Source organism: Gorilla gorilla, chromosome 16, assembly GCF_029281585.2.
Source record: "Gorilla gorilla gorilla isolate KB3781 chromosome 16, NHGRI_mGorGor1-v2.1_pri, whole genome shotgun sequence".
Classification (NCBI taxonomy): Eukaryota; Metazoa; Chordata; class Mammalia; order Primates; family Hominidae; genus Gorilla; species Gorilla gorilla.
Window position 1 is genome coordinate 43697183 of NC_073240.2, and position 16779 is coordinate 43713961.

At 42.4% G+C, this 16779-nt stretch overlaps 1 protein-coding gene across 5 annotated transcripts in view; it reads right to left on the reverse strand.

Moving 5' to 3' along the window:
* TTBK2 (tau tubulin kinase 2) overlaps positions 1-16779 on the reverse strand; it is a 172989-nt gene that overhangs the window by 139883 nt on the left and 16327 nt on the right. Inside the window, exon 2 of one of the 5 annotated variants that reach the window (XM_063698500.1) lies at positions 10568-10650. The exons of the other annotated variants lie outside the window; for them this stretch is intronic. The gene's annotated coding sequence lies outside the window, so the exon portion shown is untranslated. The remainder of the gene's footprint in view (positions 1-10567; positions 10651-16779) is intronic. 5 annotated transcript variants of the gene reach the window in all.

Below are 16779 nucleotides of genomic sequence, written 5' to 3' on the forward strand. Positions count from 1 at the left end.
CTGTTCTAGATCTCAAACATGCTTTTTTTTTTACTATTCCTTTGCACCCTTCATCCCAGTCTCTCTTCACTTTCACTTAGACTGACCCTGACACCCAACAGGCTCAGCAAATTACCTGGGCTGTACTGCCGCAAAGCTTCACAGACAGCCCCCATTACTTCAGTCAAGCCCAAATTTCTTCCTCATCTGTTACCTACCTCGGCATAATTCTCATGAAAACACACGTGCTCTCCCTGCTGATCGTGTCCAGCTAATCTCCCAAACCCCAATCCCTTCTATGAAATAACTCCTTTCCTTCCTAGGCATGGTTAGTGCGGTCAGAATTCTTACACAAGAGCCGGGACTGCGCCCTGTAGCCTTTCTGTCCAAACAACTTGACCTTACTGTTTTAGCCTAGCCCTCATCTCTGCGTGCAGTGGCCACCACTGCTTTAATACTTTTAGAGGCCCTCAAAATCACAAACTATGCTCAGCTCACTCTCTACAGTTCTCATAACTTCCAAAATCTATTTTCTTCCTCCCACCTGACACATATACTTTCTGCTCCCCAGCTCCTTCAGCTATACTCACACTTTGTTGAGTCTCCCACAATTACCATTATTCCTGGCCCGGACTTCAATCCATCCTCCCACATTATTCCTGATACCACACCTGACCCCTGTGACTGTACCTCTCTGATACACCTGACATTCACTCCATTTCCCCATATTTCCTTCTTTCCTGTTCCTCACCCAGAACACACTTGATTTATCGATGGCAGTTCCACCAGGCCTAATCGCCACTCACAAGCAAAGGCAGGCTATGCTATAGTAGCTTCCACATCTATCATTGAGGCTACTGCTCTGCCCCCTCCACTACCTCTCAGCAAGCCGAACTCATTGCCTTAACTCGGGCCCTCACTCTTGCAAAGGGACTATGCATCAATATTTATACTGACCCCATATCCTGCACCACCATGCTGTTATGGGCTGAAAGGTTTCCTCACTACACAAGGGTCCTCCATCATTAATGTCTCTTTAATAGAAACTCTTCTCAAGGCCTCTTTACTTCCAAAGGAAGCTGGAGTCATTCACTGCAAGGGCCATCAAAAGGCATCAGATCCCATCGCTCAGGGCAACACTTATGCTGATAAGGTAGCTAAAGAAGGAGCTAGCGTTCCAACTTCTGTCCCTCATGGCCAGTTTTTCTCCTTCTCATTGGTCACTCCTATTTACTCTCCTACTGAAGTTTCCACCTATCAATCTCTTCTCACACAAGACAAATGGTCCTTGGACCAAGGACAATATCTCTTTCCAGCCTCACAGGCCCATTCTATTCTGTCTTCATTTCATAATCTCTTCCATGTAGGTTATAAGCCACTAGCCCACCTCTTAGAACCTCTCATTTCCTTTCCATCATGGAAATCTATCCTCAAGGAAATCACTTCTCAGTGTTCCATCTGCTATTCTACTACTCCTCAGGGATTATTCAGGCCCCCTCCCTTCCCTACACATCAAGCTCAGGGATTTGCCCCTGCCCAGGACTGGCAAATTGACCTTACTCACATGTCTTGAGTCAGGAAACTAAAATACCTCTTGGTCTGGGTAGACACTTTAACTGGATGGATAGAGGCCTTTCCCACAGGATCTGAGAAGGCCACCGCGGTCATTTCTTCCCTTCTGTTAGACATAATTCCTCAGTTTGGCCTTCCCACCTCTATACAGTCCAATAACAAACCGGCCTTTATTAGTCAAATCACCCAAGCAGTTTCTCAGGCTCTTGGTATTCAGTGGAATCTTCATACCCCTTACTGTCCTCAATCTTCAGGAAAGGTAAAACGGACTAATGGTCTTTTCCCAAAAACTCACCAACCAAGCAAGTAATTACGCTAAACCCCCTTGGGCAGTCTCTAATTGGATGTCTTGGGTCCTCCCAATTCTTAATCCTTTAATATCTATTTTTCTCCTTCTTTTATTCGGACCTTGTATCTTCCGTTAAGTTTCTCAATTGATACAAAACCACATCCAGGCCATCACCAATCATTCTATACGACAAATGCTCCTTCTAACAACCCCACAATATCACTCCTTACCCCAATATCTTCCTTCAACTTAATCTCTCCCACTCTAGGTTCCCACGCCACCCCAATCCCACTTAAAGCAGCCCTGAGAAAGATTGCCCCTTATCTCTCCATACCACCCCCAAAATTTTTCGCCACTCCAACACTTCACTATTTTGTTGTATTTTTCTTATTAATATAAGAAGACAGGAATGTCAGGCCTCTGAGCCCAAGCTATGCCACCATATCTCCTGTGACCTGCACGTATATATCCAGATGGCCTGAAGCAACTGAAGATCCACAAAAGAAGTGAAAATTGCCTTAGATGATGACATTCCACCATTGTGATTTGTTTCTCCCCCATCCTTAAGAAGGTTCTTTGTAATTCTCCCCACCCTTGAGAATGTACTTTGTGAGATCCACCCCCTGCCTGCAAAACATTGCTCCTAACTCCACCGCCTATCCCAAAACCTGTAAGAACTAATGATAATCCCACAACCCTTGCTGACTCTCTTTTCGGACTCAGCCTACCTGCACCCAGGTGAAATAAACAGCCTTGTTGCTCACACAAACCTGTTTGGTGGCCTCTTCACATGGACATGAGACAATAAGCATATCCATATGTTGTGAGGGTAGTGTATCCTAACTTCATGAGGAAAGAAACTCCTGCTCTGAGGATCCTTCCAGACTTTGCCCTATGTATCTCTTCACCTGTATCCTCATTTATATCCTTATTAGATAATAAACCAGTAAGCATAAATGAAGTGTTTTCCTGAGTTCTGAGAGCCATTCTAGCAAATTGCACTTCTCTGTCATTTGCCAGACGTATTCAGTATAGTAGTAAGAACAGTATTTTTTCCTATCTTACATTTTGGTGTCAGAGAATTGGTATTCATTTCCAAATTCCTGGCAGTGCTTGGAATTTCCTAAGTGATATGAATGCCTTTGTTATGCTAATGAAGTGACTCCAAGCTTCAGGATGGGGGCTGTCACCTGAAAGCATATGACTACATGACTAGAACCTTCATCTCCACCTCCCAACTTCCAGGAAAAGAGTTACTAGTGATCACATGGCCAATGATTTAATCAACCATGCCTACATAATAAGCTATTTTTGTTTGTTTGTTTTTTTGAGATGGAGTCTCACTCTTTTTGCCCAGGATGGAGTGCACTGGCACAATCTTGGCTCACTGCAACCTCCGCCTCCCGGGTTCAAGCGATTGTCCTGCCTCAGCCTTGTGAGTAGCTGGGATTACAAGTGTGCGACACCACGCCCGGCTAATTTTTTTGTATTTTTGGTAGAGATGGGGGTTTTACCATGTTTGGCCAGGCTGGTCTTGAACTCCTGACCTCAGGTGATCCACCCACCTCGGCCTCCCAAAGTGCTGGGATTACAGGCGTGAGCCACCATGCCTGACTTTTTTTTTTTTTTTTTTAAGACATGGGGTCTCACTGTCGCCCCGGCTGGAGTGCAGTGGTGCAAACATAGCTCATTGCAGCCTCAAACTCCTGGGCTCAAGCAGTACTCCCATCTCAGCTTCCCAAGTAGCTAGACTACATGCATGTGCCACCACACCCAGCTCATTTTACTTTTTGTAGAGACAGGGTCTGGGTATGTTGCCCAAGCTGGTCTTGAACTCCTAGACTCAAGCGATCCTCCCACCTCAGTCTCCTAAAGTGCTGGGATTACAGGCATGAGCCACTGTGCCCAGCCCTGAACTCTGTATATTAAAAACTCTGTAAATCTTAAATTCAGCTGGATAAAAAAGAAGAAAAAAAAAAAAAACTCTGAACTACAAGGCTCAGGGAGCTTCCTGGTTGGTGAACATACTGATGTACCAAGAGGGTGGTGCACCCTGGCTCCACAAGTAGAGAAGCTCCCGTGCTTTGGGAGCCTTACAAACTTATCATATAGTCCTCTTCATCTGATTGTTCATTTGTATCCTTTATAATAAAAAGGTAATTTTAAGTATAGCACTTTCATGAACTCTGTGAGTCATTCTAAGTAAATTATTAAACCCAAGGGGATTGTGGGAAGGCCCAAACTTATACTCAACCAGGGAAAATTTGAGTGGCTTGTGGCTCCAGTCTGAAGTGAAGGCAGCTTTGTGGGACTGAGCCCTGTAACCTGTGAGGTCTGCATTAACTTGAAGCAATTAGTGACAGAATTAAAGCGAATTATAGGACACCCAGATGATGTCAGTGAACTTAATCAAACACAACCATCAAACAACTGGAACTGACATTTACAGAACACTCCACCCAACAAAAGTGGAATACACGTTCAAACTCACAAGGAACGCACACCAAAAGACTATATAATATCCCAGGTCACAAAACAAATTTTGCAAATTTAAAAGAACGGAAATCATACATACTATGCTCTCCGATAACAAGCTAGCATATTCTAGCTTAATGTTATTAAGCTAGAAATCAATAACGGCAAGATAACAAGAATACAAACACTTGGAAATTAAACTATAACAACAGGGCAAGGTGCCTGATTTTTATATAAATAACACTTTATTAGAACTAAGCCATGCTCATTCATTTATATGTTGTGTATGGCTGATTTTATACTACTAGAGCAGAGTTAAATAACTGCAACACAGACGGTATTACACTTAGGCCTAACATATTTATTATTTGGACCTTTAATAAAATGTTTGGCTGGGCACGGGGGCTCACACCTGTAGTCCCAGTATTTTGGGAGGCCGAGGCAGGTGGATTGATTGAGCTCAGGGGTTCAAGACCAACCTAAGCAACATGGCAAGACACTGTCTCCACAAAAAATATAAAAATTAGCCAGGTGTGTGGCACTCATCTGTGGTCCCAGCTACTCAGAAGGCTGAAGTGGGAGGATCTCTTGAGCCAGGAAGTTGAGGCTGCAGTGAGCTGTGATTGTAAGACTGCACTCTACCTGGATGACAGAGCAAGACCCTGTCTCAAAAAAAAAAAAAAAGAAGCCGGGCACGGTGGCTCACGCCTGTAATTTCAGCACTTTGGGAAGCTGAGGCAGGCGGATCACCTGAGGTCAGGAGTTCAAGACGAGCCTGGTCAACATGGTAAAACCCTGTCTCTACTAAAAATACAAAAATTAGCCAGGCGTGGTGGTGTGTGCCTGCAATCCCAGCTACCTGGGAGGCTGAGGCAGGAGAAATCTCTGGAACCCGGGAGGCGGAGGATGCAGTCAGCCAAGATCATGCCACTGCATTCCAGCCTGGGTGACAGAGCAAGACTCTATCTCAAAAAAAAAAAAAAAAAAAAGAAAGAAAGAAAAAAAAACAAAATGTTTGCCAATGCCTGTTCCAAATAAGCCATGGTTAAAGACAAAGTCCCCAGGCAAATTAGAAAATATTTGAATTGAACAAAAAGGAAAATAAAACATATGATATGCAGCTAAAGCAATGGTTAGAGGAAAAACTATAGCACTGAAAGCTTATATGAAAAATGAGGCCAGGTGCAGTGGCTTAGGCCTATAATCCCAACACTTTGGGAGGCCAAGGCAGGAGGACTTGAGGCCAGGAGTTCAAGACCAGCCTGGGCAACCTATCAAGACCCTGTTACTACAAAAATTTTTTTAAAAAACTTAACTGCATGTGGTGGGTGCCTGTAGTCCTAGCTACTCAAGAGGCTGAGGCGGGAGGATAATTTAAGCACAGAAGGTTGAGGCTCCAATGAGGTATGATCACTCCATTGCACTCCAGCCTAGGTGACAGAGATGCTGTCTCTTAAAATATATATATAATATTAAAATAATTTTTAAATTGAAAATAAGCATGAAAGTTTCAAATTAAAACTATAAGCTTCCACCTAGGGGGAAAAGACAAACAAAACTAAACCCAAAACAAGCAGAGGAAACAAAAGACAAAATAATAACAATGAAATTAAAACCAGAAACGTCATAGAAAAAAAAAATCAATGAGACCAAAAGCCAGCTCTTTATAAAGATCAATACAATTTATAACCTTTTAGGAAATCTGGGAAAAAAGAACTCACAAATAATCAATATTAGGAATGAAACAGGGGTTATCACTATAGACTCCACAGACATAAATATATAATTAGGAAACATAATGAACAACATTATACACAGAAAGTGAACACAGACAACCATCAAAAACTACAAACTACCACAATTCACCCAAGGTGAAAGGGACCTCCTTAATAGTCCTACTAAAAAAATATGGGCATGATATGGTTTGGCTGTGTCCCTACCCAAATCTCATCTTGTAGTTCCCATAATCCCCCACATGTCATGGGAGGGATCTAGTGGGAGGTAACTGAATCATGAGGGCGGTTACTGCCATGATGCTGTTCTCATGATGGTGAGTGAGTCTCACGAGATCTGATGGTTTTATAAAAGGCAGTTCCCCTGCACACGCTCTCTTGCCTGCTGCCATGTAAGACGTGCCTTTGTTCCTCCTTTGCCTTTCACTATGATTGTGAGGCTTCCCCAGTCATATGGAACTATGAGTCCATTAAACCTCTTTTTCTTTACAAATTACCCAATCTCAGGTAAGTCTTTATTAGCAGTGTGAGAATGGACTAATACAGGCCTAGGTTTTTTTTCCAATGGCAAATTCTACTAAACATTTAAAGAAAAAATGAAACAAATTTTATACAATCTCTCCAAAAAAGAAGAGGAAAAAACACTTCCCATCTCATTTTATGAGTCCAGCATTAACTTGATATTAAAACTAGTCAAAGGAAGGGCATTGTGGCTCATGTTTGTAATCTTAGTACTGTGGGAGGCGAAGGCGGGTGGATTTCTTGAGCCCAGGAGTTTGAGACCAGCCTAGGCAATATGGTGAAACCCTATCTCTACAAAAAATACTAAAAATTAGCTGGACATGGTGATGCACACCTGTAGCCTCAGCTACTCAGGAGGCTAAAGTGGGAAGATCACCTGAGCCCAGGGAAGTCAAGGTTGCAGTAAGCCAATATACCATCACTGCACTCCAGGCTGGGCAGCAGAGTGAGACCTGTCTCAAAAAGAAAACAAAAAATAAGAGACCCATATCCCTTATAAACACAAACACGAAAATTCCTCATAAAGTAGTAGCAAACTGAATCCAGCAATACATAAAACGAATAATACACCACAGTCCGGTATGGTTTATCCTGGGGATGCAAGGCTGACTCAATATTCAAAAATCAATTCATGCAGTACAGCAGATTAATAGTCTAAAAATGAAAACCACATGACCTATCATTTGATACAGGAGAAGCATTTGACAAAATTCAATATTCATTCATGGTATAAAACTCTCAGCAAACTAGGAATAGAAGAGAATTTTCTAAACCTAATAAAGGGCATCTAAAAAAACAAAGTTCACACAAACTGTCAGTTTTAACACAATTCCAATTGAAATCTAAGCAGAATGTTTCATATAAATAAGATGACTCTAAAATCTACGTGGATAAGCAAAAATTACCCAAAATCTTTATTAAAAAATAAAGTTGGAGGAAACACACTATATGATTTTAAGTCTTACTGTATAAAGCTACAGTAATCAGATCAGTGAGCTATCTGCAAAAGGACAGAAATATAAACACATGAAACAGAAAAACAGTCCATTGAGGGTACAGGGTAGGAAGTGGGTCAGGATCAACAAACTACCTACTGGATACCATGTGTATTACCTGGGTGACAAAATAATCTGTACACCAAACCACTAAGACACACATTTACCCATGGAACAAATCTACACATGTACCCCTTGGACCTAAAATAAAAGTTAGAAAGAAAAAAAATAGAATGTATACATCAAAAAGATTTTTTTTTTTTTTTTTTGAGACGGAGTCTCGCTCTCTCACCCAGACTGGAGTGCAGTGGCAGGATCTCAGCTCACTGCAAGTTCCGCCTCCCGGGTTCACGCCATTCTCCTGCCTCAGCCTCCCAAGTAGCTGGGATTACAGGTGCCTGCCACCACGCCCGGCTAATTTTTTGTATTTTTAGTAGAGACGGGGTTTCACCGTGTTAGACAGGATGGTCTCGATCTCCTGACCTTGTGATCTGCCCACCTCAGCCTCCGAAAGTGCTGGGATTACAGGTGTGAGCCACCACACCTGGCCATCAAAAAGATTCCATTACCATTATCTAATCCCAGAACATTTTCACCATCCCAAAACAAAACCCCATACCCATTAGCAGTCACTCCCCATTCCTTTCTTCTCTCAGCCCCTGGCAATCACTAAATCTTTCTGTCTGTATGGATTTGCCTATTCTGGGCCAAATGATACTTGACAAAGATGCAAAGGCAATTCAACACAGAAAAGATAGGCCGGGTGTGGTGGCTCACATCTGTAATCCCAACACTTTGGGAGGCCGAGGCCTCAAATGGATAACCTGAGGTGAGGAGTTCGAGACCACCCTGACCAACATGGAGAAACCCTGTCTCTACTAAAAATACAAAATTAGCTGGGTATGGTGGCACATGCCTGTAATCCCAGCTACTCAGGAGGCTGAGGCAGGAGAATTGCTTGAACCCGGGAGGCAGAGGTTGCAGTGAGCTGAGATCGTGCCATTATACTCCAGCCTGGTGACAGAGCAAAACTCTGTCTCCAAACAATAATAATAATAGTGATAATAATAATACACAAAAGATAGTCTTCTCAACAAATTATGTTGAAACAATTGTATTTCCATATGTAAAAAACAGAACCCGTCTAAATCTCACACTTTACACAAAATGTAACTCATAATGTATCACAGACCTAAATGTAAATATACAACTTTTAGGGCAGGCATGGTGGCTCACACCTGTAATCCCAGCACTTTGGGAGGCTGAGGAAGGACTATCGCTGGAGGCAAGGAGTTTAAGAACAGCCTAAGCAACATAGCAAGACCCCATTTCTACAAAAGATTAAAATAAAAACAATTAGCCAGGCATGGTGGTACGTGCCTGTAGTCTCAGCTACTGGGAGGCTAAGGCAAGAGGATCACTTAGACGCCAGGAAGTCAATGGCTGCAGTGAGCCATGATCACACCACTGCACTCCAGCATGGGCAATAGAGTGAGACCCTGTCTCCAAAAAAATAAAATAAATAAATAAAACTAAAAGATTTAACATGTAATAGGTTTACTAGTATTAAAAATTTTTTAATTTTTCAGTTTTAGATTTTTTTTTTTTTGAGACATTCTTGCTCTTGTCGCCCAGGCTGGAGTACAGCGGCACGATCTCATTTCACTGCAACCTCCGCCTCCCAAGTTCAAGCGATTCTCCTGCCTCAGCCTCCCGAGTACCTGGGATTACAGGCGCCTGCCACCACACCTGGCTAATTTTTGTATTTTTAGTAGAGACAGAGTTTCGCCATGTTGGCCAGGCTGGTCTTGAACTCTTGACCTCGTGATTCACCCGCCTCGGCCTCCCAAAGTGCTGGGATTACAGGTGTGAGCCACTGCACCTAGCCACTTTTAGTTTTTAATATAGTAACTATCAATAGATATAAATCTATGTTAAAGAAAAAGAATATTTAGAGTACCAATAATTTTTAAGATTAGTAAGACGTCCTGAGAGTTTGGGAATGGCTAGATTATGTAATAGAGATCTATAATCTTTTTTTTTACTATTAATAACCTTGATTTATGGTATATATTTGAATGAGTGAACACTTTTTAATACTCTACTATCTGAAATTTTACCAATCACTCTTTCAACAAACAAACATTTGACAAGAACCCCGACAATAGCTGAAGGAAATACGAGATGAGTAAGTCATGCTCCCTAGCCTTTTAGACAGGGTGGGAAAAAGATCTGATCTCCAGGGCAGCCTGACACATTAAGTTGAGAAGGATCCTGAAGCAAAGTCTGGGCTAAAAGGAAAGGATGCCATTATTGATTAGCCGGTCTTGGAAGGACAATAGCAACATTCATCCATTCGACAAGTATTTATTGAGAACATATGATGTGTTTTAGGCATTTTTCTTTGAATAAATTCACAAGGAAAACCCATACAAGACAGGAGACAATGATAAAAATTTGCAAGTTGGACAGAAGATGTACAAGAGGTAACTTATTTAATGAATCTGAGAAAACTGAACTTATACCAGTAGTGGCACACACACACACACACACACACACACACACACACACGGAACTTCCAATCAGCTTCACTACTCTTAAAAAAAGAGATAACCATCCAGGCGCAGTGGCTCATGGCAGTAATCCTAGCACTTTGGGAGGCCAAGGCAGGCAGATCCATTGAGCCCAAGAGTTTGAAATCAGCCTGGAAAACTTGGTGAAACTCCATACCTATAAAAAGTATAAAAAATTAGCCAGGTGTGATGGTGCGTGCCTGTTGTCCCAGCTACGTAGGAGGCTGAGCCAGGGATGTTGAGGCTAACTGCTTATGACGGCCTTCTCAAGTAAATGGGTAAGGGGATGACAAACAACTCCTCAAATGAGTAATCAAGGTTCAAGTTGTCATGATAATGGTCGTTTAAACCACTCATTTTGCCATAACTGATCCATGACCAGACCAAACAGAAAATACTGCACTTCTGGCCAGGTGCAGTGGCTGATACCTGTAATCCAGCACTTTGGGAGGCTGAGGCAGGAGGATCACCTGAGATCAGGAGTTCGGGACCAACGTGGCAAAACTCCGTCTCTAAAGAAAATACAAAAAATAGCCAGTTACGGTAGCATGCACCTGTAGTCCCAGCTACTCGGGAGGCAGAGGTTGCAGAGAGCCAATCGTGCCACTGCACTCCAGCCTGGGCAGCAGAGTGAGACTCTGTCTCAAAAAAAAAAAAAGAAAAAAAAAAAGCATTGACAAGAGTCATAATAACTTAAACTCTAAGTACTGGCCTAACCAAAATTAAACTCTGAGTATTGGCCTAAACTCTGACTACTGGCCTAACCAAAATTAAGATATAACATTATTGGAAAAATAAAAGGATCTAACTGTGCATGTGTAGTAGGAATGAGATGGGCAGTGAAAAAGTTAAATCATCGTCCATAGTGGAAAGCTGGTAGATAATGACTACAACTGAAAAATTAATCAGCAGTAACACAAGCATCTTAGTTTAAGATGTGGAGGTAAATACCAAAAGTACTGAAAGTGAATAATTCCCAAAGGATGAAAATGGGACACAGTGGAGAAGCCAGAAGACTCCTTTTTTAATAACAACTTGTATATAACCATTAAACTTTTAAAATTATGTGCTGTTAAAGCTCTAATAATAAAAACTAAATTTAAAAAGCAATTTGTAGAATTTTTTTTGGCAGGGGAGAGAGAGAGGGTCTCGCCCTGTCACCCAGGCTGGAGTGCTGTGGTGTGATCTCAGATCTCTGAAAACTCCACCTCCTGGGCTAAAGCATTCCTCCCACCTCAGCCTCCTGAGAAGCTGCAACCACAGGCACATGTCACCTTGCCTGGCTAATTTTTTTCATATTTTTTTTTGTAGAGATAGGTTTTACTATGTTGCCCAGGCTGGTCTCGAACTTATGAGCTCAAGTGATCTGCCTGCCTCAGACTCCCAAAGTGCTGGGATTACAGGTGAGAGCCACTGTGCCTGGCCAATTTATAAAACATTTAAACATAAAAAGTTTCTCACACCTGTAATCCCAGGACTTTTGGAAGCCGGGGTAGGCGGATCACTTGAGGTCAGGAGTTCAAGACCAGCCTGGCCAACATGGTGAAACCCCATCTCAACTAAAAATACAAAAATTAGCCAGGTGTGGCCGGGCATGGTGGCTCACGCCTGTAATCCCAGCACTTTGGGAGGCCGAGGCAGGCGGATCACGAGGTCAGGAGATCGAGACCATCTTGGCCAACATGGTTAAACCCTGTCTCTACTAAAATACAAAGAAATTAGCCGGGCGTGGTGGTACGTGCCTGTAATCCCAGCTACCTGGGAGGCTGAGGCAGGGGTATCACTTGAACCCAGGAGGCGGAGGTTGCAGTGAGCTGAGATCTGCCACTGCACTCCAGCCTAGTGACAGAGCAAGACTCCATATAAAAAAAGAAAAAAATTAGCCAGGTGTGCTGGTGGGCACCTGTAGTTCCCAGCTACTCAGGAGGCTGAGGCAGAAGAATCGCTTGAATCCAGGAGGCGGAGGTTGCAGTGAGCCAAGATCACGCCACTGCACTCCAGCCTGGGCAACAAGAGCGAAACTCCATCTCAAGAAAAAAGAAAAGTGCACTCTAGCCTGGGTGACAGAGCAAGACTCTGTCTCAAAAATAAATAAATAAATAAATAAAACTTTTATTTTCTCTTTTTTCAGATGGAGTTTCACTCTTGTTGCCCAGGCTGGAGTACGATGGCATGATCTCGGCTCACTGCAACCTCCACCACCCGGGTTCAAGTGATTCTCCTGCCTCAGCCTCCTGAGTAGCTGGGATTACAGGCACCCACCACCACGCCCGGCCAATTTTTGTGTTTTTGGTCGAGACGGGGTTTCACCATGTTGGTCAGGCTTGTCTCGAAACTCCTGACCTCATGATCTGCCTGCCTCAGCCTCCCAAAGTGCTGGGATTACAGGCATGAGCCACCGCACCCAGCCTAGGAAAGTTCTTTATGTTTTAAATTAAAAACATAAAACAGTACATATGTATGATCCCATTTCTATTAAAAATGTGTACACATAAATAAATTATGCACAGAAAAAACCTGAACTGAAATTTACCAACTATTAACAGTAGTTATAGGGATGGGCATGGTGGCTCATGCCTTTAATCCCAGGAATTTAGGAGGCTGACACAGGCCGATCACTTGAGGTCACTAGTTTGAGAACAGCCTGGCCAACACAGCAAAACCCCGTCTCTACTAAAAATACAAAAATTAGCTGGGCATGGTGGTGCGTGCCTGTAGTCCCAGCTACTCGGGAGACTGAGTCAGGAGAATCGCTTGAACCCGGGAGGCGGAGGTTGCAGCAGTGAGCCGAGATCGTGGCACAGCACTCCATGGGAAACAGAGCCAGACTCCATCCCCCCACCAAAAAAAAACAGTAGTTATTTCTATGTAGTATGGTTATTTTCTGGTGGATGGGGGAATTCCTCTTTTGTAAATTTACTACAGAAAACATGTATTTTTACAATTAGAAGGAAAACTTTTTAAAAGTTAAAATATTTAACTCTCCCATACATGGTCAAATGATTTTCAACAAGAGTCCCAAGATCACTCAATGGGGAAAGGAAAGTCTTTTCAACAAATGGTGTTGGGGAAACTGGATATCCACATGTAAAAGAAAAAAGATGGACTCCTACCTCATACCATATACAAAAACATACTCGAAGCAAGGAACTAAACCTAAGAGCTAAAATTATAAAATTATTAGAGGAAGGCCGGGCACAGTGGCTCACACCTGTGATCCCAGCACTTTGGGAGGCCGAGGCAGGTGGATCACCTGAGGTCAGGAGTTCAAGACCAGCCCGGCCAACATGGTGAAACCCCATCTCTACTAAAAATACAAAAAATTAGCCAGGCGTGGTGGTGCGTGCCTGTAATCCCAGCTACTCGGAAGGCTGAGGCAGGAAAATTACTTGACCCTGGGAGGCGGAGGTTGCAGTGAGCTGAGATCACACCATTGCACTCCAGCCTGGGCGACAGAGCAAGACTCCGTCTTGAAAAAAAAAAAATTATTAGAGGAAAACATAGGGGTAATGTATTCAGACAATGGATTTGACAATAATTTCTTGGATATAATACCAAAACAAAACAAAACAAAAAATAAATTTGGACTTCATCAAAATTAAAAACTTTTGGCCAGGCACAGTAGCATGTGCCTGTAGTCCCAGCTACTTGGGAGGCTGAGGTGGGAAGATCTCTTGAGCCCAGAAGTTCAAGTCCAGCTGGGCAAAATAGTGAGACCTCGTCTCTAAAAAAAAAAAAAGAATTTAATTTAAAAAAATTTAAAACTTTTGTGCATTAAAGAATACTATCAACAGAGTGAAAAGACAACCCACAAAATGGGAAAAAATATTTACAAATCATATATCTGATAAGGGATTAACATCTAGAATACATAAAGAACTCCTAAAACTCAATCAACAACAAAATAACAACCTGGAAGAAATGAACAAAGGACTTGAATAGACACTTGTCCAAAGAAGATATACAAATGGTCAATAAACATGAAAAGATAGCCCCAACATCACTAATCATTAGGGGAAATGCAAATCAAAACCACAATGAGGGCCAGGGGCGGTGGCTCACGCTTGTAATCCCAGCACTTTGGGAGGCCGAGGCCGGCAGATCACCTGAGGTCAGGAGTTCGAGACCATCCTGGCCAACATGGTGAAACCCCATCTCTACTAAAAATACAAAAATTAGCCAGGCGTGGTAGAGCACGTCTGTAGTCCCAGCTACTAGGGAGGCTGAGGCAGGAGAACTGCCTGAACCCAGGAGGGAGAGGTTGCAGTGAGCCAAGATCGCGCCATTGCCCTCCAGCATGGGCAACAGAGCGAGACTCCATCTCCAAAAAAAAAAAAAAAAAAACAAAACCAACCACCGCCAGGCGCGGTTGCTCACACCTGTAATCCCAGCATTTCGGGAGGTCAAGGTGGGTGGATCACCTGAGGTCTGGTGTTTGAGACCAGCCTGACCACCATGGTGAAACCCCATCTCTACTAAAAATACAAAATTAGCCGGGCATGATGGCAGGTGCCTTTAACCCCAGCTACTTGGGAGGCTGAGGCAGGAGAATCTCTTGAATCCAGGAGGCGGAGATTGAGGTGAGCCGAGATTGTGCCATTGCACTCCAGCCTGGGCAAGAAGAGTGAAACTCCGTCTTATGTATATTAAAAAAAAACCACAATGAGACACCAGTTCACTTTCATTAATATGGCCATTATAAAAAATAAATATGGCAGGTGCCGGTGAGGATGTGAAAAAATCAGAGCCATTCTGCATTGCTGGTGGGAATATAATATGGGACAGTTACTGTGAAAAACAATGCGGCAGTTCCTCAAATAATCAAACAGGGCCAGGCGCTGTGGCTCAAGCCTGTAATCCCAGCACTTTGCAGGGCCGAGGTGGGAGAATTGCTTGAGCTCAGAAGTTTGAGACCAGCCTGGGCAACGTGGCAAAACCCTGTCTCTACAAAATATACAAATATTAGCAAGGCGTGGTGCCGTGCACCTGTAATCCCAGCTACTCGGGAGACAGGAGAATCGCTGGAACCCAGAAGGTGGATGTTACAGAGAAGAGAGATCACGCCATTGCACTCCAGCCTGGGCAACAGAGTGACACTCTGTTTCTCAAAAAAAAAAAAAAAAAAAGAAAGAAAGAAAGAAAGAAAGAAAGGGATTCTTTTTAATTTTTTTTTTATTTGAGACAGTCTCGCTCTGTTGCCCAGGCTCTGTCGCCCATGAGCCACCGTGCCCGGCTGGGAATTCTTACCCATGCTAAAATGCAGATAAACCTTAAAGACATCACACTAAGTGAAATGATTCAGCACAAATGGATGAATATTATATGATTCCACTTATAATAGGTATCTAGAGTAATCAATTCAGAGACAGAAAGTAGAATGATGGTTACCAAGGGCCATGGTGAGGAGGTATGGAAAATTAGTGTTTAATGGGTATGGAGTTTCCATTTAGAAAAATGAAAAAGTCCTACAGATAGATGGTAATGATGGTTTCAGAACAACGGAAATGTACTTAAGGCCACTGAATTGTACACTTAAAAATGCTTAAAAAGAAAATCTTATGTATATTTTACCATAATAAAAAGAAAGTTTAAATTTTAAATAAGACTACTAGGCACTCCTCAGATGTAACTATAAAAGCCAAATAATTTTCACTATCTCACTCTAAATTACCAGTGGAAAAATCATGTGACAAATGGGTGGAGTCCTTCAGTACACTGAAATAAATCTAAGAATAGACTTGTTCCAATTAGGAACCAAACACTAGAAGAAAGACCAGGAATTCTATAAGACACCCAGGTTTGGCTGACTGCTTCTAAAAAATGGCTCTCAATGACCCTCATCTCCTGCTATTGATCCTTTCCCTTAAGTGTGGGCTGTATCTAGTGACTTACCGCTAATGAACAGAATACAGCAAAAGTGATAGGATGTTACTTCCCAGATAGGTTATGAAAGACTGTGACATCTATCTTGCTCACATTCTCTCTCTCTGGCTCTTTCCACTTACTTGCTCTGATTAAGCGAGCTGCCATATCACCCTATAGAAAGGCCCACATAGCAAAGAATTGAGGCAGCTTCTGCTAGAATATTACATGATTCTGCTTACAATAGACCAATAGCTAGCAAGGAACTGAGGCTCTCAAACAAACTACAGGAATTGAATCCTGCCAACAATCATCAGAATGAGCTTGGAAATAGAACCCTCCCAAGCTGGGTCTTGTGATTGCTGCAGCATACCTTGATTGCAGCCTATGACTGACCCTGAAACAGAGTATCCACCCGAGTCATACCCAGAATCTTGACCCACAGACATCGTGAGGTAATAAATGTTGTTTTAAAACACTAAGTTTTGAATAATTTGTTATGCAGCAATAGATAACTATATACCAGGCTTCACTGGTAATGGGGTGATAGTTTCTCAAAGTTATGCACGACCACAGGTTCCTTTTTTGTTCTAGATTATGGATTATACCTGAAAAATTAATAACAGCTACAGTACCAATATTGCCAAGAATTATTTTATATTTATTTTTTCAGTAAGATTTACAATAAAAAAAAATCTTGGTGCAAGAACACTAGATACTGTAAGACAGAAATTAAATAAATTCCTCCTTGGTAATATCCTTAATGACCTAACATAGGA